The following is a 22,236-nucleotide window of genomic DNA, read 5'->3' as shown; positions in this document are numbered from 1 at the left end:
AAGTATTGTAAAGTGAAGGCCGACAGTTAGAGCCTCACATGAAGTATTTCATTGGCTTCCCACGAGTGCGTAATGCAAAGCGTGGCTGTTGCTAGGAAACGGTCTTATTCGCCGTTCGTTAATATCTAGTTTTCTTTGCATCAATGTGAAAATGTTCCTATTACTAAATACAGTTTTGCTAGTTACAGTTCAAACTGGAAGCGACGGAAGAAAGCGGTCCAATGCGCCACATTGGTTCCCGAAAGCGAGGGTGCGTTTAGTACGCCACATCTGACATTGCGTCTTACATATTATTAAACTCACATAATTCCATTCTACCGAAAAAAGAAAGAGGTTTCGGAGTGAGGCTCCTGAGATCTTGCTAGAGATGGAAGTCACTGGAGCGCTTGTCTCGCACGTCAGATTGGCCGAGCGGTCTAAGGCGCCAGATTTAAGCTCTGGTTCCCGTAAGGGAGCGTGGGTTCGAACCCCACATCTGACAATGCATTTTAAACATTCTGAAACTAACATACTCCCTTCATCTTATAGAACAAGTACATTACGCACAAACACGCCGTGGAGATTTTACTAGAGACGACAGTGACAGCAGTGCAGGCGTCGCACGTCCGATAGCTCGAGCGGCCGAAAACAAATAGCGGAACATATTTTTCTCGTGCCGAGTTTTAGCTCTTCTCACGGACGTTTCCGTGGTCGTTGTGTTGTGGCTCAGGGCTATTCCATTTTCCTTCCCTAAAAGGCAACGCGAGAGACTGTCAGGCAAATCCCAAGTGATCTGTACACGGACTAAGACGTCCGCACGTCTGGCAACATTCTCGCCAACTTGTATGCCGTGCCAACGACACGGGTTCATGTCCGATTACCGAAATTAGGCAGCGTTGGCCGTGGTTAGTGCTCGGCTGGGGACGAACTGGGAAGTCCGCGTGTCTTGGTTTCTTCAGTTTTGCCTTTTTCCTTCGTTTTTGGTGCTGCTGTGCGGTAATGGTACGGTCCAGCACGCTGACCCCCCTCTTGCTCTCGGTACGCAAAGGCGCGAACATGCGGCCACAGTCAAATGAAAGGGTCCGTTGTGTGTTTGTTGATGTGGCCTCTCCCAGTCGTTTCTAGCGCCTGTCCTCTACATATACGCCCATTTGCAAGCGTCAGCTTTTGCGTCAGCCGAGCAAAGTCGAGACAAGTCGACACATGGGGACACACGATGCTGTGAATCGTAATCCGCACTAGCCTACGAGGGGAGAAGGGAAACCATTCGTACCGTTGAAAACACTCTCCTGGGTAAAGGAGACAACTTCCGTGCGATGTCCGGGCTTCGAACCCGGAGCAGCTACTTGGGAAGCAACCATGCTGACCGACACACCACCACCGCCTTCTGCTACGCGCTGCTTGCGCCGTGATGTGTCGCCTTCCCTCCTGGCGCCAGAGGCCGAAGGCGATAGCGCTGCAGGCGCTCAACGCCGAGTGCGACGCGAGCACCACTGAACCCGATTTCCTGGTGCTGCTAGGGCGACATACCGTAACTAGGCGCAGAACTGACTTTCTCTGATAAATTGGCCCTTTAATGCGCATCAGGGCGAACACGAAATTTCTAATATGAAGTACTCACTGACGATCCAAAGGCGTTTCAGTATGCATGCGTCGGTACCACCGGGGCAGAGCCTAAGTATTGTAAAGTGAAGGCCGACAGTTAGAGCCTCACATGAAGTATTTCATTGGCTTCCCACGAGTGCGTAATGCAAAGCGTGGCTGTTGCTAGGAAACGGTCTTATTCGCCGTTCGTTAATATCTAGTTTTCTTTGCATCAATGTGAAAATGTTCCTATTACTAAATACAGTTTTGCTAGTTACAGTTCAAACTGGAAGCGACGGAAGAAAGCGGTCCAATGCGCCACATTGGTTCCCGAAAGCGAGGGTGCGTTTAGTACGCCACATCTGACATTGCGTCTTACATATTATTAAACTCACATAATTCCATTCTACCGAAAAAAGAAAGAGGTTTCGGAGTGAGGCTCCTGAGATCTTGCTAGAGATGGAAGTCACTGGAGCGCTTGTCTCGCACGTCAGATTGGCCGAGCGGTCTAAGGCGCCAGATTTAAGCTCTGGTTCCCGTAAGGGAGCGTGGGTTCGAACCCCACATCTGACAATGCATTTTAAACATTCTGAAACTAACATACTCCCTTCATCTTATAGAACAAGTACATTACGCACAAACACGCCGTGGAGATTTTACTAGAGACGACAGTGACAGCAGTGCAGGCGTCGCACGTCCGATAGCTCGAGCGGCCGAAAACAAATAGCGGAACATATTTTTCTCGTGCCGAGTTTTAGCTCTTCTCACGGACGTTTCCGTGGTCGTTGTGTTGTGGCTCAGGGCTATTCCATTTTCCTTCCCTAAAAGGCAACGCGAGAGACTGTCAGGCAAATCCCAAGTGATCTGTACACGGACTAAGACGTCCGCACGTCTGGCAACATTCTCGCCAACTTGTATGCCGTGCCAACGACACGGGTTCATGTCCGATTACCGAAATTAGGCAGCGTTGGCCGTGGTTAGTGCTCGGCTGGGGACGAACTGGGAAGTCCGCGTGTCTTGGTTTCTTCAGTTTTGCCTTTTTCCTTCGTTTTTGGTGCTGCTGTGCGGTAATGGTACGGTCCAGCACGCTGACCCCCCTCTTGCTCTCGGTACGCAAAGGCGCGAACATGCGGCCACAGTCAAATGAAAGGGTCCGTTGTGTGTTTGTTGATGTGGCCTCTCCCAGTCGTTTCTAGCGCCTGTCCTCTACATATACGCCCATTTGCAAGCGTCAGCTTTTGCGTCAGAAAGGAGACAACTTCCGTGCGATGTCCGGGCTTCGAACCCGGAGCAGCTACTTGGGAAGCAACCATGCTGACCGACACACCACCACCGCCTTCTGCTACGCGCTGCTTGCGCCGTGATGTGTCGCCTTCCCTCCTGGCGCCAGAGGCCGAAGGCGATAGCGCTGCAGGCGCTCAACGCCGAGTGCGACGCGAGCACCACTGAACCCGATTTCCTGGTGCTGCTAGGGCGACATACCGTAACTAGGCGCAGAACTGACTTTCTCTGATAAATTGGCCCTTTAATGCGCATCAGGGCGAACACGAAATTTCTAATATGAAGTACTCACTGACGATCCAAAGGCGTTTCAGTATGCATGCGTCGGTACCACCGGGGCAGAGCCTAAGTATTGTAAAGTGAAGGCCGACAGTTAGAGCCTCACATGAAGTATTTCATTGGCTTCCCACGAGTGCGTAATGCAAAGCGTGGCTGTTGCTAGGAAACGGTCTTATTCGCCGTTCGTTAATATCTAGTTTTCTTTGCATCAATGTGAAAATGTTCCTATTACTAAATACAGTTTTGCTAGTTACAGTTCAAACTGGAAGCGACGGAAGAAAGCGGTCCAATGCGCCACATTGGTTCCCGAAAGCGAGGGTGCGTTTAGTACGCCACATCTGACATTGCGTCTTACATATTATTAAACTCACATAATTCCATTCTACCGAAAAAAGAAAGAGGTTTCGGAGTGAGGCTCCTGAGATCTTGCTAGAGATGGAAGTCACTGGAGCGCTTGTCTCGCACGTCAGATTGGCCGAGCGGTCTAAGGCGCCAGATTTAAGCTCTGGTTCCCGTAAGGGAGCGTGGGTTCGAACCCCACATCTGACAATGCATTTTAAACATTCTGAAACTAACATACTCCCTTCATCTTATAGAACAAGTACATTACGCACAAACACGCCGTGGAGATTTTACTAGAGACGACAGTGACAGCAGTGCAGGCGTCGCACGTCCGATAGCTCGAGCGGCCGAAAACAAATAGCGGAACATATTTTTCTCGTGCCGAGTTTTAGCTCTTCTCACGGACGTTTCCGTGGTCGTTGTGTTGTGGCTCAGGGCTATTCCATTTTCCTTCCCTAAAAGGCAACGCGAGAGACTGTCAGGCAAATCCCAAGTGATCTGTACACGGACTAAGACGTCCGCACGTCTGGCAACATTCTCGCCAACTTGTATGCCGTGCCAACGACACGGGTTCATGTCCGATTACCGAAATTAGGCAGCGTTGGCCGTGGTTAGTGCTCGGCTGGGGACGAACTGGGAAGTCCGCGTGTCTTGGTTTCTTCAGTTTTGCCTTTTTCCTTCGTTTTTGGTGCTGCTGTGCGGTAATGGTACGGTCCAGCACGCTGACCCCCCTCTTGCTCTCGGTACGCAAAGGCGCGAACATGCGGCCACAGTCAAATGAAAGGGTCCGTTGTGTGTTTGTTGATGTGGCCTCTCCCAGTCGTTTCTAGCGCCTGTCCTCTACATATACGCCCATTTGCAAGCGTCAGCTTTTGCGTCAGCCGAGCAAAGTCGAGACAAGTCGACACATGGGGACACACGATGCTGTGAATCGTAATCCGCACTAGCCTACGAGGGGAGAAGGGAAACCATTCGTACCGTTGAAAACACTCTCCTGGGTAAAGGAGACAACTTCCGTGCGATGTCCGGGCTTCGAACCCGGAGCAGCTACTTGGGAAGCAACCATGCTGACCGACACACCACCACCGCCTTCTGCTACGCGCTGCTTGCGCCGTGATGTGTCGCCTTCCCTCCTGGCGCCAGAGGCCGAAGGCGATAGCGCTGCAGGCGCTCAACGCCGAGTGCGACGCGAGCACCACTGAACCCGATTTCCTGGTGCTGCTAGGGCGACATACCGTAACTAGGCGCAGAACTGACTTTCTCTGATAAATTGGCCCTTTAATGCGCATCAGGGCGAACACGAAATTTCTAATATGAAGTACTCACTGACGATCCAAAGGCGTTTCAGTATGCATGCGTCGGTACCACCGGGGCAGAGCCTAAGTATTGTAAAGTGAAGGCCGACAGTTAGAGCCTCACATGAAGTATTTCATTGGCTTCCCACGAGTGCGTAATGCAAAGCGTGGCTGTTGCTAGGAAACGGTCTTATTCGCCGTTCGTTAATATCTAGTTTTCTTTGCATCAATGTGAAAATGTTCCTATTACTAAATACAGTTTTGCTAGTTACAGTTCAAACTGGAAGCGACGGAAGAAAGCGGTCCAATGCGCCACATTGGTTCCCGAAAGCGAGGGTGCGTTTAGTACGCCACATCTGACATTGCGTCTTACATATTATTAAACTCACATAATTCCATTCTACCGAAAAAAGAAAGAGGTTTCGGAGTGAGGCTCCTGAGATCTTGCTAGAGATGGAAGTCACTGGAGCGCTTGTCTCGCACGTCAGATTGGCCGAGCGGTCTAAGGCGCCAGATTTAAGCTCTGGTTCCCGTAAGGGAGCGTGGGTTCGAACCCCACATCTGACAATGCATTTTAAACATTCTGAAACTAACATACTCCCTTCATCTTATAGAACAAGTACATTACGCACAAACACGCCGTGGAGATTTTACTAGAGACGACAGTGACAGCAGTGCAGGCGTCGCACGTCCGATAGCTCGAGCGGCCGAAAACAAATAGCGGAACATATTTTTCTCGTGCCGAGTTTTAGCTCTTCTCACGGACGTTTCCGTGGTCGTTGTGTTGTGGCTCAGGGCTATTCCATTTTCCTTCCCTAAAAGGCAACGCGAGAGACTGTCAGGCAAATCCCAAGTGATCTGTACACGGACTAAGACGTCCGCACGTCTGGCAACATTCTCGCCAACTTGTATGCCGTGCCAACGACACGGGTTCATGTCCGATTACCGAAATTAGGCAGCGTTGGCCGTGGTTAGTGCTCGGCTGGGGACGAACTGGGAAGTCCGCGTGTCTTGGTTTCTTCAGTTTTGCCTTTTTCCTTCGTTTTTGGTGCTGCTGTGCGGTAATGGTACGGTCCAGCACGCTGACCCCCCTCTTGCTCTCGGTACGCAAAGGCGCGAACATGCGGCCACAGTCAAATGAAAGGGTCCGTTGTGTGTTTGTTGATGTGGCCTCTCCCAGTCGTTTCTAGCGCCTGTCCTCTACATATACGCCCATTTGCAAGCGTCAGCTTTTGCGTCAGCCGAGCAAAGTCGAGACAAGTCGACACATGGGGACACACGATGCTGTGAATCGTAATCCGCACTAGCCTACGAGGGGAGAAGGGAAACCATTCGTACCGTTGAAAACACTCTCCTGGGTAAAGGAGACAACTTCCGTGCGATGTCCGGGCTTCGAACCCGGAGCAGCTACTTGGGAAGCAACCATGCTGACCGACACACCACCACCGCCTTCTGCTACGCGCTGCTTGCGCCGTGATGTGTCGCCTTCCCTCCTGGCGCCAGAGGCCGAAGGCGATAGCGCTGCAGGCGCTCAACGCCGAGTGCGACGCGAGCACCACTGAACCCGATTTCCTGGTGCTGCTAGGGCGACATACCGTAACTAGGCGCAGAACTGACTTTCTCTGATAAATTGGCCCTTTAATGCGCATCAGGGCGAACACGAAATTTCTAATATGAAGTACTCACTGACGATCCAAAGGCGTTTCAGTATGCATGCGTCGGTACCACCGGGGCAGAGCCTAAGTATTGTAAAGTGAAGACCGACAGTTAGAGCCTCACATGAAGTATTTCATTGGCTTCCCACGAGTGCGTAATGCAAAGCGTGGCTGTTGCTAGGAAACGGTCTTATTCGCCGTTCGTTAATATCTAGTTTTCTTTGCATCAATGTGAAAATGTTCCTATTACTAAATACAGTTTTGCTAGTTACAGTTCAAACTGGAAGCGACGGAAGAAAGCGGTCCAATGCGCCACATTGGTTCCCGAAAGCGAGGGTGCGTTTAGTACGCCACATCTGACATTGCGTCTTACATATTATTAAACTCACATAATTCCATTCTACCGAAAAAAGAAAGAGGTTTCGGAGTGAGGCTCCTGAGATCTTGCTAGAGATGGAAGTCACTGGAGCGCTTGTCTCGCACGTCAGATTGGCCGAGCGGTCTAAGGCGCCAGATTTAAGCTCTGGTTCCCGTAAGGGAGCGTGGGTTCGAACCCCACATCTGACAATGCATTTTAAACATTCTGAAACTAACATACTCCCTTCATCTTATAGAACAAGTACATTACGCACAAACACGCCGTGGAGATTTTACTAGAGACGACAGTGACAGCAGTGCAGGCGTCGCACGTCCGATAGCTCGAGCGGCCGAAAACAAATAGCGGAACATATTTTTCTCGTGCCGAGTTTTAGCTCTTCTCACGGACGTTTCCGTGGTCGTTGTGTTGTGGCTCAGGGCTATTCCATTTTCCTTCCCTAAAAGGCAACGCGAGAGACTGTCAGGCAAATCCCAAGTGATCTGTACACGGACTAAGACGTCCGCACGTCTGGCAACATTCTCGCCAACTTGTATGCCGTGCCAACGACACGGGTTCATGTCCGATTACCGAAATTAGGCAGCGTTGGCCGTGGTTAGTGCTCGGCTGGGGACGAACTGGGAAGTCCGCGTGTCTTGGTTTCTTCAGTTTTGCCTTTTTCCTTCGTTTTTGGTGCTGCTGTGCGGTAATGGTACGGTCCAGCACGCTGACCCCCCTCTTGCTCTCGGTACGCAAAGGCGCGAACATGCGGCCACAGTCAAATGAAAGGGTCCGTTGTGTGTTTGTTGATGTGGCCTCTCCCAGTCGTTTCTAGCGCCTGTCCTCTACATATACGCCCATTTGCAAGCGTCAGCTTTTGCGTCAGCCGAGCAAAGTCGAGACAAGTCGACACATGGGGACACACGATGCTGTGAATCGTAATCCGCACTAGCCTACGAGGGGAGAAGGGAAACCATTCGTACCGTTGAAAACACTCTCCTGGGTAAAGGAGACAACTTCCGTGCGATGTCCGGGCTTCGAACCCGGAGCAGCTACTTGGGAAGCAACCATGCTGACCGACACACCACCACCGCCTTCTGCTACGCGCTGCTTGCGCCGTGATGTGTCGCCTTCCCTCCTGGCGCCAGAGGCCGAAGGCGATAGCGCTGCAGGCGCTCAACGCCGAGTGCGACGCGAGCACCACTGAACCCGATTTCCTGGTGCTGCTAGGGCGACATACCGTAACTAGGCGCAGAACTGACTTTCTCTGATAAATTGGCCCTTTAATGCGCATCAGGGCGAACACGAAATTTCTAATATGAAGTACTCACTGACGATCCAAAGGCGTTTCAGTATGCATGCGTCGGTACCACCGGGGCAGAGCCTAAGTATTGTAAAGTGAAGGCCGACAGTTAGAGCCTCACATGAAGTATTTCATTGGCTTCCCACGAGTGCGTAATGCAAAGCGTGGCTGTTGCTAGGAAACGGTCTTATTCGCCGTTCGTTAATATCTAGTTTTCTTTGCATCAATGTGAAAATGTTCCTATTACTAAATACAGTTTTGCTAGTTACAGTTCAAACTGGAAGCGACGGAAGAAAGCGGTCCAATGCGCCACATTGGTTCCCGAAAGCGAGGGTGCGTTTAGTACGCCACATCTGACATTGCGTCTTACATATTATTAAACTCACATAATTCCATTCTACCGAAAAAAGAAAGAGGTTTCGGAGTGAGGCTCCTGAGATCTTGCTAGAGATGGAAGTCACTGGAGCGCTTGTCTCGCACGTCAGATTGGCCGAGCGGTCTAAGGCGCCAGATTTAAGCTCTGGTTCCCGTAAGGGAGCGTGGGTTCGAACCCCACATCTGACAATGCATTTTAAACATTCTGAAACTAACATACTCCCTTCATCTTATAGAACAAGTACATTACGCACAAACACGCCGTGGAGATTTTACTAGAGACGACAGTGACAGCAGTGCAGGCGTCGCACGTCCGATAGCTCGAGCGGCCGAAAACAAATAGCGGAACATATTTTTCTCGTGCCGAGTTTTAGCTCTTCTCACGGACGTTTCCGTGGTCGTTGTGTTGTGGCTCAGGGCTATTCCATTTTCCTTCCCTAAAAGGCAACGCGAGAGACTGTCAGGCAAATCCCAAGTGATCTGTACACGGACTAAGACGTCCGCACGTCTGGCAACATTCTCGCCAACTTGTATGCCGTGCCAACGACACGGGTTCATGTCCGATTACCGAAATTAGGCAGCGTTGGCCGTGGTTAGTGCTCGGCTGGGGACGAACTGGGAAGTCCGCGTGTCTTGGTTTCTTCAGTTTTGCCTTTTTCCTTCGTTTTTGGTGCTGCTGTGCGGTAATGGTACGGTCCAGCACGCTGACCCCCCTCTTGCTCTCGGTACGCAAAGGCGCGAACATGCGGCCACAGTCAAATGAAAGGGTCCGTTGTGTGTTTGTTGATGTGGCCTCTCCCAGTCGTTTCTAGCGCCTGTCCTCTACATATACGCCCATTTGCAAGCGTCAGCTTTTGCGTCAGCCGAGCAAAGTCGAGACAAGTCGACACATGGGGACACACGATGCTGTGAATCGTAATCCGCACTAGCCTACGAGGGGAGAAGGGAAACCATTCGTACCGTTGAAAACACTCTCCTGGGTAAAGGAGACAACTTCCGTGCGATGTCCGGGCTTCGAACCCGGAGCAGCTACTTGGGAAGCAACCATGCTGACCGACACACCACCACCGCCTTCTGCTACGCGCTGCTTGCGCCGTGATGTGTCGCCTTCCCTCCTGGCGCCAGAGGCCGAAGGCGATAGCGCTGCAGGCGCTCAACGCCGAGTGCGACGCGAGCACCACTGAACCCGATTTCCTGGTGCTGCTAGGGCGACATACCGTAACTAGGCGCAGAACTGACTTTCTCTGATAAATTGGCCCTTTAATGCGCATCAGGGCGAACACGAAATTTCTAATATGAAGTACTCACTGACGATCCAAAGGCGTTTCAGTATGCATGCGTCGGTACCACCGGGGCAGAGCCTAAGTATTGTAAAGTGAAGGCCGACAGTTAGAGCCTCACATGAAGTATTTCATTGGCTTCCCACGAGTGCGTAATGCAAAGCGTGGCTGTTGCTAGGAAACGGTCTTATTCGCCGTTCGTTAATATCTAGTTTTCTTTGCATCAATGTGAAAATGTTCCTATTACTAAATACAGTTTTGCTAGTTACAGTTCAAACTGGAAGCGACGGAAGAAAGCGGTCCAATGCGCCACATTGGTTCCCGAAAGCGAGGGTGCGTTTAGTACGCCACATCTGACATTGCGTCTTACATATTATTAAACTCACATAATTCCATTCTACCGAAAAAAGAAAGAGGTTTCGGAGTGAGGCTCCTGAGATCTTGCTAGAGATGGAAGTCACTGGAGCGCTTGTCTCGCACGTCAGATTGGCCGAGCGGTCTAAGGCGCCAGATTTAAGCTCTGGTTCCCGTAAGGGAGCGTGGGTTCGAACCCCACATCTGACAATGCATTTTAAACATTCTGAAACTAACATACTCCCTTCATCTTATAGAACAAGTACATTACGCACAAACACGCCGTGGAGATTTTACTAGAGACGACAGTGACAGCAGTGCAGGCGTCGCACGTCCGATAGCTCGAGCGGCCGAAAACAAATAGCGGAACATATTTTTCTCGTGCCGAGTTTTAGCTCTTCTCACGGACGTTTCCGTGGTCGTTGTGTTGTGGCTCAGGGCTATTCCATTTTCCTTCCCTAAAAGGCAACGCGAGAGACTGTCAGGCAAATCCCAAGTGATCTGTACACGGACTAAGACGTCCGCACGTCTGGCAACATTCTCGCCAACTTGTATGCCGTGCCAACGACACGGGTTCATGTCCGATTACCGAAATTAGGCAGCGTTGGCCGTGGTTAGTGCTCGGCTGGGGACGAACTGGGAAGTCCGCGTGTCTTGGTTTCTTCAGTTTTGCCTTTTTCCTTCGTTTTTGGTGCTGCTGTGCGGTAATGGTACGGTCCAGCACGCTGACCCCCCTCTTGCTCTCGGTACGCAAAGGCGCGAACATGCGGCCACAGTCAAATGAAAGGGTCCGTTGTGTGTTTGTTGATGTGGCCTCTCCCAGTCGTTTCTAGCGCCTGTCCTCTACATATACGCCCATTTGCAAGCGTCAGCTTTTGCGTCAGCCGAGCAAAGTCGAGACAAGTCGACACATGGGGACACACGATGCTGTGAATCGTAATCCGCACTAGCCTACGAGGGGAGAAGGGAAACCATTCGTACCGTTGAAAACACTCTCCTGGGTAAAGGAGACAACTTCCGTGCGATGTCCGGGCTTCGAACCCGGAGCAGCTACTTGGGAAGCAACCATGCTGACCGACACACCACCACCGCCTTCTGCTACGCGCTGCTTGCGCCGTGATGTGTCGCCTTCCCTCCTGGCGCCAGAGGCCGAAGGCGATAGCGCTGCAGGCGCTCAACGCCGAGTGCGACGCGAGCACCACTGAACCCGATTTCCTGGTGCTGCTAGGGCGACATACCGTAACTAGGCGCAGAACTGACTTTCTCTGATAAATTGGCCCTTTAATGCGCATCAGGGCGAACACGAAATTTCTAATATGAAGTACTCACTGACGATCCAAAGGCGTTTCAGTATGCATGCGTCGGTACCACCGGGGCAGAGCCTAAGTATTGTAAAGTGAAGGCCGACAGTTAGAGCCTCACATGAAGTATTTCATTGGCTTCCCACGAGTGCGTAATGCAAAGCGTGGCTGTTGCTAGGAAACGGTCTTATTCGCCGTTCGTTAATATCTAGTTTTCTTTGCATCAATGTGAAAATGTTCCTATTACTAAATACAGTTTTGCTAGTTACAGTTCAAACTGGAAGCGACGGAAGAAAGCGGTCCAATGCGCCACATTGGTTCCCGAAAGCGAGGGTGCGTTTAGTACGCCACATCTGACATTGCGTCTTACATATTATTAAACTCACATAATTCCATTCTACCGAAAAAAGAAAGAGGTTTCGGAGTGAGGCTCCTGAGATCTTGCTAGAGATGGAAGTCACTGGAGCGCTTGTCTCGCACGTCAGATTGGCCGAGCGGTCTAAGGCGCCAGATTTAAGCTCTGGTTCCCGTAAGGGAGCGTGGGTTCGAACCCCACATCTGACAATGCATTTTAAACATTCTGAAACTAACATACTCCCTTCATCTTATAGAACAAGTACATTACGCACAAACACGCCGTGGAGATTTTACTAGAGACGACAGTGACAGCAGTGCAGGCGTCGCACGTCCGATAGCTCGAGCGGCCGAAAACAAATAGCGGAACATATTTTTCTCGTGCCGAGTTTTAGCTCTTCTCACGGACGTTTCCGTGGTCGTTGTGTTGTGGCTCAGGGCTATTCCATTTTCCTTCCCTAAAAGGCAACGCGAGAGACTGTCAGGCAAATCCCAAGTGATCTGTACACGGACTAAGACGTCCGCACGTCTGGCAACATTCTCGCCAACTTGTATGCCGTGCCAACGACACGGGTTCATGTCCGATTACCGAAATTAGGCAGCGTTGGCCGTGGTTAGTGCTCGGCTGGGGACGAACTGGGAAGTCCGCGTGTCTTGGTTTCTTCAGTTTTGCCTTTTTCCTTCGTTTTTGGTGCTGCTGTGCGGTAATGGTACGGTCCAGCACGCTGACCCCCCTCTTGCTCTCGGTACGCAAAGGCGCGAACATGCGGCCACAGTCAAATGAAAGGGTCCGTTGTGTGTTTGTTGATGTGGCCTCTCCCAGTCGTTTCTAGCGCCTGTCCTCTACATATACGCCCATTTGCAAGCGTCAGCTTTTGCGTCAGCCGAGCAAAGTCGAGACAAGTCGACACATGGGGACACACGATGCTGTGAATCGTAATCCGCACTAGCCTACGAGGGGAGAAGGGAAACCATTCGTACCGTTGAAAACACTCTCCTGGGTAAAGGAGACAACTTCCGTGCGATGTCCGGGCTTCGAACCCGGAGCAGCTACTTGGGAAGCAACCATGCTGACCGACACACCACCACCGCCTTCTGCTACGCGCTGCTTGCGCCGTGATGTGTCGCCTTCCCTCCTGGCGCCAGAGGCCGAAGGCGATAGCGCTGCAGGCGCTCAACGCCGAGTGCGACGCGAGCACCACTGAACCCGATTTCCTGGTGCTGCTAGGGCGACATACCGTAACTAGGCGCAGAACTGACTTTCTCTGATAAATTGGCCCTTTAATGCGCATCAGGGCGAACACGAAATTTCTAATATGAAGTACTCACTGACGATCCAAAGGCGTTTCAGTATGCATGCGTCGGTACCACCGGGGCAGAGCCTAAGTATTGTAAAGTGAAGGCCGACAGTTAGAGCCTCACATGAAGTATTTCATTGGCTTCCCACGAGTGCGTAATGCAAAGCGTGGCTGTTGCTAGGAAACGGTCTTATTCGCCGTTCGTTAATATCTAGTTTTCTTTGCATCAATGTGAAAATGTTCCTATTACTAAATACAGTTTTGCTAGTTACAGTTCAAACTGGAAGCGACGGAAGAAAGCGGTCCAATGCGCCACATTGGTTCCCGAAAGCGAGGGTGCGTTTAGTACGCCACATCTGACATTGCGTCTTACATATTATTAAACTCACATAATTCCATTCTACCGAAAAAAGAAAGAGGTTTCGGAGTGAGGCTCCTGAGATCTTGCTAGAGATGGAAGTCACTGGAGCGCTTGTCTCGCACGTCAGATTGGCCGAGCGGTCTAAGGCGCCAGATTTAAGCTCTGGTTCCCGTAAGGGAGCGTGGGTTCGAACCCCACATCTGACAATGCATTTTAAACATTCTGAAACTAACATACTCCCTTCATCTTATAGAACAAGTACATTACGCACAAACACGCCGTGGAGATTTTACTAGAGACGACAGTGACAGCAGTGCAGGCGTCGCACGTCCGATAGCTCGAGCGGCCGAAAACAAATAGCGGAACATATTTTTCTCGTGCCGAGTTTTAGCTCTTCTCACGGACGTTTCCGTGGTCGTTGTGTTGTGGCTCAGGGCTATTCCATTTTCCTTCCCTAAAAGGCAACGCGAGAGACTGTCAGGCAAATCCCAAGTGATCTGTACACGGACTAAGACGTCCGCACGTCTGGCAACATTCTCGCCAACTTGTATGCCGTGCCAACGACACGGGTTCATGTCCGATTACCGAAATTAGGCAGCGTTGGCCGTGGTTAGTGCTCGGCTGGGGACGAACTGGGAAGTCCGCGTGTCTTGGTTTCTTCAGTTTTGCCTTTTTCCTTCGTTTTTGGTGCTGCTGTGCGGTAATGGTACGGTCCAGCACGCTGACCCCCCTCTTGCTCTCGGTACGCAAAGGCGCGAACATGCGGCCACAGTCAAATGAAAGGGTCCGTTGTGTGTTTGTTGATGTGGCCTCTCCCAGTCGTTTCTAGCGCCTGTCCTCTACATATACGCCCATTTGCAAGCGTCAGCTTTTGCGTCAGCCGAGCAAAGTCGAGACAAGTCGACACATGGGGACACACGATGCTGTGAATCGTAATCCGCACTAGCCTACGAGGGGAGAAGGGAAACCATTCGTACCGTTGAAAACACTCTCCTGGGTAAAGGAGACAACTTCCGTGCGATGTCCGGGCTTCGAACCCGGAGCAGCTACTTGGGAAGCAACCATGCTGACCGACACACCACCACCGCCTTCTGCTACGCGCTGCTTGCGCCGTGATGTGTCGCCTTCCCTCCTGGCGCCAGAGGCCGAAGGCGATAGCGCTGCAGGCGCTCAACGCCGAGTGCGACGCGAGCACCACTGAACCCGATTTCCTGGTGCTGCTAGGGCGACATACCGTAACTAGGCGCAGAACTGACTTTCTCTGATAAATTGGCCCTTTAATGCGCATCAGGGCGAACACGAAATTTCTAATATGAAGTACTCACTGACGATCCAAAGGCGTTTCAGTATGCATGCGTCGGTACCACCGGGGCAGAGCCTAAGTATTGTAAAGTGAAGGCCGACAGTTAGAGCCTCACATGAAGTATTTCATTGGCTTCCCACGAGTGCGTAATGCAAAGCGTGGCTGTTGCTAGGAAACGGTCTTATTCGCCGTTCGTTAATATCTAGTTTTCTTTGCATCAATGTGAAAATGTTCCTATTACTAAATACAGTTTTGCTAGTTACAGTTCAAACTGGAAGCGACGGAAGAAAGCGGTCCAATGCGCCACATTGGTTCCCGAAAGCGAGGGTGCGTTTAGTACGCCACATCTGACATTGCGTCTTACATATTATTAAACTCACATAATTCCATTCTACCGAAAAAAGAAAGAGGTTTCGGAGTGAGGCTCCTGAGATCTTGCTAGAGATGGAAGTCACTGGAGCGCTTGTCTCGCACGTCAGATTGGCCGAGCGGTCTAAGGCGCCAGATTTAAGCTCTGGTTCCCGTAAGGGAGCGTGGGTTCGAACCCCACATCTGACAATGCATTTTAAACATTCTGAAACTAACATACTCCCTTCATCTTATAGAACAAGTACATTACGCACAAACACGCCGTGGAGATTTTACTAGAGACGACAGTGACAGCAGTGCAGGCGTCGCACGTCCGATAGCTCGAGCGGCCGAAAACAAATAGCGGAACATATTTTTCTCGTGCCGAGTTTTAGCTCTTCTCACGGACGTTTCCGTGGTCGTTGTGTTGTGGCTCAGGGCTATTCCATTTTCCTTCCCTAAAAGGCAACGCGAGAGACTGTCAGGCAAATCCCAAGTGATCTGTACACGGACTAAGACGTCCGCACGTCTGGCAACATTCTCGCCAACTTGTATGCCGTGCCAACGACACGGGTTCATGTCCGATTACCGAAATTAGGCAGCGTTGGCCGTGGTTAGTGCTCGGCTGGGGACGAACTGGGAAGTCCGCGTGTCTTGGTTTCTTCAGTTTTGCCTTTTTCCTTCGTTTTTGGTGCTGCTGTGCGGTAATGGTACGGTCCAGCACGCTGACCCCCCTCTTGCTCTCGGTACGCAAAGGCGCGAACATGCGGCCACAGTCAAATGAAAGGGTCCGTTGTGTGTTTGTTGATGTGGCCTCTCCCAGTCGTTTCTAGCGCCTGTCCTCTACATATACGCCCATTTGCAAGCGTCAGCTTTTGCGTCAGCCGAGCAAAGTCGAGACAAGTCGACACATGGGGACACACGATGCTGTGAATCGTAATCCGCACTAGCCTACGAGGGGAGAAGGGAAACCATTCGTACCGTTGAAAACACTCTCCTGGGTAAAGGAGACAACTTCCGTGCGATGTCCGGGCTTCGAACCCGGAGCAGCTACTTGGGAAGCAACCATGCTGACCGACACACCACCACCGCCTTCTGCTACGCGCTGCTTGCGCCGTGATGTGTCGCCTTCCCTCCTGGCGCCAGAGGCCGAAGGCGATAGCGCTGCAGGCGCTCAACGCCGAGTGCGACGCGAGCACCACTGAACCCGATTTCCTGGTGCTGCTAGGGCGACATACCGTAACTAGGCGCAGAACTGACTTTCTCTGATAAATTGGCCCTTTAATGCGCATCAGGGCGAACACGAAATTTCTAATATGAAGTACTCACTGACGATCCAAAGGCGTTTCAGTATGCATGCGTCGGTACCACCGGGGCAGAGCCTAAGTATTGTAAAGTGAAGGCCGACAGTTAGAGCCTCACATGAAGTATTTCATTGGCTTCCCACGAGTGCGTAATGCAAAGCGTGGCTGTTGCTAGGAAACGGTCTTATTCGCCGTTCGTTAATATCTAGTTTTCTTTGCATCAATGTGAAAATGTTCCTATTACTAAATACAGTTTTGCTAGTTACAGTTCAAACTGGAAGCGACGGAAGAAAGCGGTCCAATGCGCCACATTGGTTCCCGAAAGCGAGGGTGCGTTTAGTACGCCACATCTGACATTGCGTCTTACATATTATTAAACTCACATAATTCCATTCTACCGAAAAAAGAAAGAGGTTTCGGAGTGAGGCTCCTGAGATCTTGCTAGAGATGGAAGTCACTGGAGCGCTTGTCTCGCACGTCAGATTGGCCGAGCGGTCTAAGGCGCCAGATTTAAGCTCTGGTTCCCGTAAGGGAGCGTGGGTTCGAACCCCACATCTGACAATGCATTTTAAACATTCTGAAACTAACATACTCCCTTCATCTTATAGAACAAGTACATTACGCACAAACACGCCGTGGAGATTTTACTAGAGACGACAGTGACAGCAGTGCAGGCGTCGCACGTCCGATAGCTCGAGCGGCCGAAAACAAATAGCGGAACATATTTTTCTCGTGCCGAGTTTTAGCTCTTCTCACGGACGTTTCCGTGGTCGTTGTGTTGTGGCTCAGGGCTATTCCATTTTCCTTCCCTAAAAGGCAACGCGAGAGACTGTCAGGCAAATCCCAAGTGATCTGTACACGGACTAAGACGTCCGCACGTCTGGCAACATTCTCGCCAACTTGTATGCCGTGCCAACGACACGGGTTCATGTCCGATTACCGAAATTAGGCAGCGTTGGCCGTGGTTAGTGCTCGGCTGGGGACGAACTGGGAAGTCCGCGTGTCTTGGTTTCTTCAGTTTTGCCTTTTTCCTTCGTTTTTGGTGCTGCTGTGCGGTAATGGTACGGTCCAGCACGCTGACCCCCCTCTTGCTCTCGGTACGCAAAGGCGCGAACATGCGGCCACAGTCAAATGAAAGGGTCCGTTGTGTGTTTGTTGATGTGGCCTCTCCCAGTCGTTTCTAGCGCCTGTCCTCTACATATACGCCCATTTGCAAGCGTCAGCTTTTGCGTCAGCCGAGCAAAGTCGAGACAAGTCGACACATGGGGACACACGATGCTGTGAATCGTAATCCGCACTAGCCTACGAGGGGAGAAGGGAAACCATTCGTACCGTTGAAAACACTCTCCTGGGTAAAGGAGACAACTTCCGTGCGATGTCCGGGCTTCGAACCCGGAGCAGCTACTTGGGAAGCAACCATGCTGACCGACACACCACCACCGCCTTCTGCTACGCGCTGCTTGCGCCGTGATGTGTCGCCTTCCCTCCTGGCGCCAGAGGCCGAAGGCGATAGCGCTGCAGGCGCTCAACGCCGAGTGCGACGCGAGCACCACTGAACCCGATTTCCTGGTGCTGCTAGGGCGACATACCGTAACTAGGCGCAGAACTGACTTTCTCTGATAAATTGGCCCTTTAATGCGCATCAGGGCGAACACGAAATTTCTAATATGAAGTACTCACTGACGATCCAAAGGCGTTTCAGTATGCATGCGTCGGTACCACCGGGGCAGAGCCTAAGTATTGTAAAGTGAAGGCCGACAGTTAGAGCCTCACATGAAGTATTTCATTGGCTTCCCACGAGTGCGTAATGCAAAGCGTGGCTGTTGCTAGGAAACGGTCTTATTCGCCGTTCGTTAATATCTAGTTTTCTTTGCATCAATGTGAAAATGTTCCTATTACTAAATACAGTTTTGCTAGTTACAGTTCAAACTGGAAGCGACGGAAGAAAGCGGTCCAATGCGCCACATTGGTTCCCGAAAGCGAGGGTGCGTTTAGTACGCCACATCTGACATTGCGTCTTACATATTATTAAACTCACATAATTCCATTCTACCGAAAAAAGAAAGAGGTTTCGGAGTGAGGCTCCTGAGATCTTGCTAGAGATGGAAGTCACTGGAGCGCTTGTCTCGCACGTCAGATTGGCCGAGCGGTCTAAGGCGCCAGATTTAAGCTCTGGTTCCCGTAAGGGAGCGTGGGTTCGAACCCCACATCTGACAATGCATTTTAAACATTCTGAAACTAACATACTCCCTTCATCTTATAGAACAAGTACATTACGCACAAACACGCCGTGGAGATTTTACTAGAGACGACAGTGACAGCAGTGCAGGCGTCGCACGTCCGATAGCTCGAGCGGCCGAAAACAAATAGCGGAACATATTTTTCTCGTGCCGAGTTTTAGCTCTTCTCACGGACGTTTCCGTGGTCGTTGTGTTGTGGCTCAGGGCTATTCCATTTTCCTTCCCTAAAAGGCAACGCGAGAGACTGTCAGGCAAATCCCAAGTGATCTGTACACGGACTAAGACGTCCGCACGTCTGGCAACATTCTCGCCAACTTGTATGCCGTGCCAACGACACGGGTTCATGTCCGATTACCGAAATTAGGCAGCGTTGGCCGTGGTTAGTGCTCGGCTGGGGACGAACTGGGAAGTCCGCGTGTCTTGGTTTCTTCAGTTTTGCCTTTTTCCTTCGTTTTTGGTGCTGCTGTGCGGTAATGGTACGGTCCAGCACGCTGACCCCCCTCTTGCTCTCGGTACGCAAAGGCGCGAACATGCGGCCACAGTCAAATGAAAGGGTCCGTTGTGTGTTTGTTGATGTGGCCTCTCCCAGTCGTTTCTAGCGCCTGTCCTCTACATATACGCCCATTTGCAAGCGTCAGCTTTTGCGTCAGCCGAGCAAAGTCGAGACAAGTCGACACATGGGGACACACGATGCTGTGAATCGTAATCCGCACTAGCCTACGAGGGGAGAAGGGAAACCATTCGTACCGTTGAAAACACTCTCCTGGGTAAAGGAGACAACTTCCGTGCGATGTCCGGGCTTCGAACCCGGAGCAGCTACTTGGGAAGCAACCATGCTGACCGACACACCACCACCGCCTTCTGCTACGCGCTGCTTGCGCCGTGATGTGTCGCCTTCCCTCCTGGCGCCAGAGGCCGAAGGCGATAGCGCTGCAGGCGCTCAACGCCGAGTGCGACGCGAGCACCACTGAACCCGATTTCCTGGTGCTGCTAGGGCGACATACCGTAACTAGGCGCAGAACTGACTTTCTCTGATAAATTGGCCCTTTAATGCGCATCAGGGCGAACACGAAATTTCTAATATGAAGTACTCACTGACGATCCAAAGGCGTTTCAGTATGCATGCGTCGGTACCACCGGGGCAGAGCCTAAGTATTGTAAAGTGAAGGCCGACAGTTAGAGCCTCACATGAAGTATTTCATTGGCTTCCCACGAGTGCGTAATGCAAAGCGTGGCTGTTGCTAGGAAACGGTCTTATTCGCCGTTCGTTAATATCTAGTTTTCTTTGCATCAATGTGAAAATGTTCCTATTACTAAATACAGTTTTGCTAGTTACAGTTCAAACTGGAAGCGACGGAAGAAAGCGGTCCAATGCGCCACATTGGTTCCCGAAAGCGAGGGTGCGTTTAGTACGCCACATCTGACATTGCGTCTTACATATTATTAAACTCACATAATTCCATTCTACCGAAAAAAGAAAGAGGTTTCGGAGTGAGGCTCCTGAGATCTTGCTAGAGATGGAAGTCACTGGAGCGCTTGTCTCGCACGTCAGATTGGCCGAGCGGTCTAAGGCGCCAGATTTAAGCTCTGGTTCCCGTAAGGGAGCGTGGGTTCGAACCCCACATCTGACAATGCATTTTAAACATTCTGAAACTAACATACTCCCTTCATCTTATAGAACAAGTACATTACGCACAAACACGCCGTGGAGATTTTACTAGAGACGACAGTGACAGCAGTGCAGGCGTCGCACGTCCGATAGCTCGAGCGGCCGAAAACAAATAGCGGAACATATTTTTCTCGTGCCGAGTTTTAGCTCTTCTCACGGACGTTTCCGTGGTCGTTGTGTTGTGGCTCAGGGCTATTCCATTTTCCTTCCCTAAAAGGCAACGCGAGAGACTGTCAGGCAAATCCCAAGTGATCTGTACACGGACTAAGACGTCCGCACGTCTGGCAACATTCTCGCCAACTTGTATGCCGTGCCAACGACACGGGTTCATGTCCGATTACCGAAATTAGGCAGCGTTGGCCGTGGTTAGTGCTCGGCTGGGGACGAACTGGGAAGTCCGCGTGTCTTGGTTTCTTCAGTTTTGCCTTTTTCCTTCGTTTTTGGTGCTGCTGTGCGGTAATGGTACGGTCCAGCACGCTGACCCCCCTCTTGCTCTCGGTACGCAAAGGCGCGAACATGCGGCCACAGTCAAATGAAAGGGTCCGTTGTGTGTTTGTTGATGTGGCCTCTCCCAGTCGTTTCTAGCGCCTGTCCTCTACATATACGCCCATTTGCAAGCGTCAGCTTTTGCGTCAGCCGAGCAAAGTCGAGACAAGTCGACACATGGGGACACACGATGCTGTGAATCGTAATCCGCACTAGCCTACGAGGGGAGAAGGGAAACCATTCGTACCGTTGAAAACACTCTCCTGGGTAAAGGAGACAACTTCCGTGCGATGTCCGGGCTTCGAACCCGGAGCAGCTACTTGGGAAGCAACCATGCTGACCGACACACCACCACCGCCTTCTGCTACGCGCTGCTTGCGCCGTGATGTGTCGCCTTCCCTCCTGGCGCCAGAGGCCGAAGGCGATAGCGCTGCAGGCGCTCAACGCCGAGTGCGACGCGAGCACCACTGAACCCGATTTCCTGGTGCTGCTAGGGCGACATACCGTAACTAGGCGCAGAACTGACTTTCTCTGATAAATTGGCCCTTTAATGCGCATCAGGGCGAACACGAAATTTCTAATATGAAGTACTCACTGACGATCCAAAGGCGTTTCAGTATGCATGCGTCGGTACCACCGGGGCAGAGCCTAAGTATTGTAAAGTGAAGGCCGACAGTTAGAGCCTCACATGAAGTATTTCATTGGCTTCCCACGAGTGCGTAATGCAAAGCGTGGCTGTTGCTAGGAAACGGTCTTATTCGCCGTTCGTTAATATCTAGTTTTCTTTGCATCAATGTGAAAATGTTCCTATTACTAAATACAGTTTTGCTAGTTACAGTTCAAACTGGAAGCGACGGAAGAAAGCGGTCCAATGCGCCACATTGGTTCCCGAAAGCGAGGGTGCGTTTAGTACGCCACATCTGACATTGCGTCTTACATATTATTAAACTCACATAATTCCATTCTACCGAAAAAAGAAAGAGGTTTCGGAGTGAGGCTCCTGAGATCTTGCTAGAGATGGAAGTCACTGGAGCGCTTGTCTCGCACGTCAGATTGGCCGAGCGGTCTAAGGCGCCAGATTTAAGCTCTGGTTCCCGTAAGGGAGCGTGGGTTCGAACCCCACATCTGACAATGCATTTTAAACATTCTGAAACTAACATACTCCCTTCATCTTATAGAACAAGTACATTACGCACAAACACGCCGTGGAGATTTTACTAGAGACGACAGTGACAGCAGTGCAGGCGTCGCACGTCCGATAGCTCGAGCGGCCGAAAACAAATAGCGGAACATATTTTTCTCGTGCCGAGTTTTAGCTCTTCTCACGGACGTTTCCGTGGTCGTTGTGTTGTGGCTCAGGGCTATTCCATTTTCCTTCCCTAAAAGGCAACGCGAGAGACTGTCAGGCAAATCCCAAGTGATCTGTACACGGACTAAGACGTCCGCACGTCTGGCAACATTCTCGCCAACTTGTATGCCGTGCCAACGAC

At 51.1% G+C, this 22,236-nt stretch overlaps 14 non-coding genes across 14 annotated transcripts; all 14 read left to right on the top strand.

The window, feature by feature from the left end:
- Positions 1 to 397: 397 nt before the first annotated feature.
- Trnal-uaa lies at positions 398 to 481 on the top strand. The gene has a single exon. It is a non-coding gene; the product is annotated as a tRNA-Leu (tRNA).
- Positions 482 to 2,052: 1,571 nt separating this feature from the next.
- Trnal-uaa lies at positions 2,053 to 2,136 on the top strand. Its single transcript has one exon. It is a non-coding gene; the product is annotated as a tRNA-Leu (tRNA).
- Positions 2,137 to 3,588: 1,452 nt separating this feature from the next.
- Trnal-uaa lies at positions 3,589 to 3,672 on the top strand. The gene has a single exon. It is a non-coding gene; the product is annotated as a tRNA-Leu (tRNA).
- A 1,571-nt stretch (positions 3,673 to 5,243) lies between these two features.
- Trnal-uaa lies at positions 5,244 to 5,327 on the top strand. The gene has a single exon. It is a non-coding gene; the product is annotated as a tRNA-Leu (tRNA).
- A 1,571-nt stretch (positions 5,328 to 6,898) lies between these two features.
- Positions 6,899 to 6,982, top strand: Trnal-uaa. Its single transcript has one exon. It is a non-coding gene; the product is annotated as a tRNA-Leu (tRNA).
- A 1,571-nt stretch (positions 6,983 to 8,553) lies between these two features.
- Trnal-uaa lies at positions 8,554 to 8,637 on the top strand. Its single transcript has one exon. It is a non-coding gene; the product is annotated as a tRNA-Leu (tRNA).
- Positions 8,638 to 10,208: 1,571 nt separating this feature from the next.
- Positions 10,209 to 10,292, top strand: Trnal-uaa. The gene has a single exon. It is a non-coding gene; the product is annotated as a tRNA-Leu (tRNA).
- Positions 10,293 to 11,863: 1,571 nt separating this feature from the next.
- Trnal-uaa lies at positions 11,864 to 11,947 on the top strand. Its single transcript has one exon. It is a non-coding gene; the product is annotated as a tRNA-Leu (tRNA).
- A 1,571-nt stretch (positions 11,948 to 13,518) lies between these two features.
- On the top strand, positions 13,519 to 13,602 carry Trnal-uaa. The gene has a single exon. It is a non-coding gene; the product is annotated as a tRNA-Leu (tRNA).
- Positions 13,603 to 15,173: 1,571 nt separating this feature from the next.
- On the top strand, positions 15,174 to 15,257 carry Trnal-uaa. Its single transcript has one exon. It is a non-coding gene; the product is annotated as a tRNA-Leu (tRNA).
- A 1,571-nt stretch (positions 15,258 to 16,828) lies between these two features.
- Positions 16,829 to 16,912, top strand: Trnal-uaa. Its single transcript has one exon. It is a non-coding gene; the product is annotated as a tRNA-Leu (tRNA).
- Positions 16,913 to 18,483: 1,571 nt separating this feature from the next.
- Positions 18,484 to 18,567, top strand: Trnal-uaa. The gene has a single exon. It is a non-coding gene; the product is annotated as a tRNA-Leu (tRNA).
- Positions 18,568 to 20,138: 1,571 nt separating this feature from the next.
- Positions 20,139 to 20,222, top strand: Trnal-uaa. The gene has a single exon. It is a non-coding gene; the product is annotated as a tRNA-Leu (tRNA).
- A 1,571-nt stretch (positions 20,223 to 21,793) lies between these two features.
- Trnal-uaa lies at positions 21,794 to 21,877 on the top strand. The gene has a single exon. It is a non-coding gene; the product is annotated as a tRNA-Leu (tRNA).
- The last annotated feature ends 359 nt before the right edge of the window (positions 21,878 to 22,236 follow it).

The sequence above is a fragment of the Schistocerca americana genome, unplaced genomic scaffold (assembly GCF_021461395.2).
Source record: "Schistocerca americana isolate TAMUIC-IGC-003095 unplaced genomic scaffold, iqSchAmer2.1 HiC_scaffold_1075, whole genome shotgun sequence".
NCBI lineage: Eukaryota > Metazoa > Arthropoda > Insecta > Orthoptera > Acrididae > Schistocerca > Schistocerca americana.
This window is presented reverse-complemented; position numbering and strand designations above follow the sequence as displayed.